Source organism: Helianthus annuus, chromosome 13 (assembly GCF_002127325.2).
Source record: "Helianthus annuus cultivar XRQ/B chromosome 13, HanXRQr2.0-SUNRISE, whole genome shotgun sequence".
In the NCBI taxonomy this organism is placed as follows: domain Eukaryota; kingdom Viridiplantae; phylum Streptophyta; class Magnoliopsida; order Asterales; family Asteraceae; genus Helianthus; species Helianthus annuus.
The window spans coordinates 67,018,964-67,020,698 of record NC_035445.2 but is presented as its reverse complement, the minus strand read 5'-3'; positions in this window follow the sequence as shown (position 1 = coordinate 67,020,698).

Here is a 1,735-nt window from a genome sequence, read left to right as displayed (position 1 = left end):
CTTCTTTTTGTTCTAGTCGCTGCCTCGATCCTCGTAGGGACTCAGCCCTGATGTTCTCCGGTTTCAGAGCTTCAATTTGAGCATTTCGAATCTGGGTAGGAAGATTAGACTGGATGGTAAGTTGCAATGCTCGCACGCGCTTGGGCGTAGTGTCTTTTCGGCTGAGGGCGTCTGCCACAACATTGGCCTTGCCCGGATGGTACTTGATGGCGCATTCATAATCATTCAGGAGTTCGACCCATCGACGTTGTCGCATGTTTAATTCCTTTTGCTTGAAGATATGCTCGAGACTCCTGTGATCGGTGTAAATGGTGCACTTGGTACCGTACAGGTAATGTCTCCATATCTTAAGCGCAAAGATCACTGCTCCTAGTTCCAAGTCATGCGTAGTGTAGTTCCTCTCGTGTGTCTTGAGTTGTCGAGATGCGTAGGCAATAACTTTCTTGCGTTGCATCAACACGCAACCGAGCCCATGAATAGACGCATCGCAGTAAACCACAAAGTCGTCAGTGCCTTCAGGCAACGAGAGAATAGGAGCACTACAGAGATTATCCTTTAGTGTCTGAAACGCGGTTTCCTGAGCTTCACCCCATTTATAAACCGTACCCTTCTGAGTAAGAGCCGTGAGAGGCTGAGCGATCTTTGAAAATCCCATGATAAATCTTCGATAGTACCCTGCTAGTCCTAAGAATTGGCGGACTTCGGTCGGGGTCTTAGGGGTAGGCCAATTCTTTATAGAGTCGATCTTTGCAGGGTCGACGTGGATTCCATCCTTGTTAACCACGTGCCCAAGGAAATGGACTTCTCGAAGCCAGAAGTCGCATTTCGAGAACTTGGCATACAGCTGTTCGTTGCGAAGGAGTTCCAGAATAAGACGTAGGTGTTGTTCATGCTCTTCTTGACTTTTCGAGTAGATCAAGATGTCGTCTATAAACACGATCACGAATTTGTCGAGGTAAGGTTTGCACACCCGGTTCATGAGATCCATGAATACCGCAGGCGCGTTGGTCATTCCAAAGGGCATAACGAGGAATTCATAATGACCATAACGAGTTCTGAATGCAGTTTTGGAGATGTCTTCATTACGGACCCTTAGCTGATGGTAGCCTGATCGCAGGTCAATCTTAGAGTAGTAGCTCGATCCTTGCAACTGATCGAATAGATCGTCGATTCGCGGGAGGGGGTAACGATTCTTGATGGTAACCTTGTTCAGCTCACGATAGTCAATGCACATTCGGAACGTGCCATCCTTCTTTTTAACAAAGAGTACCGGTGCTCCCCAGGGCGATGAACTAGGACGGATAAATCCTTTATCCAATAGTTCTTGTAGTTGCGTCGAGAGTTCCTTCAGTTCCGCAGGGGCTAGACGGTAAGGTGCACGAGCTATGGGTGCTGCTCCGGGAGCTAGCTCGATCTGGAATTCGACCTGGCGGTGGGGAGGGAGTCCAGGTAGTTCCTCAGGAAATACCTCGGGATAGTCGCGTACTACAGGAAAATCTTCAATCCTCTTTTCCTTTCGTGGGTGTCGGTGACGAGTGCTAGGATAGCGGTGTGCCCTTTTTGTAAACACTTCTGGGCTTTTAAAAGCGAGATAATGCCTGTGACTTCTCCACCTTTGTTGCCTTGAACAATGAGGGGTTTGCCAGAACGGCGGGGAATACGAACTGCTTTCTCTTGACAGAGGATCTCAGCGCGATGCTTGGATAGCCAATCCATACCAATAACGACGTCGAAG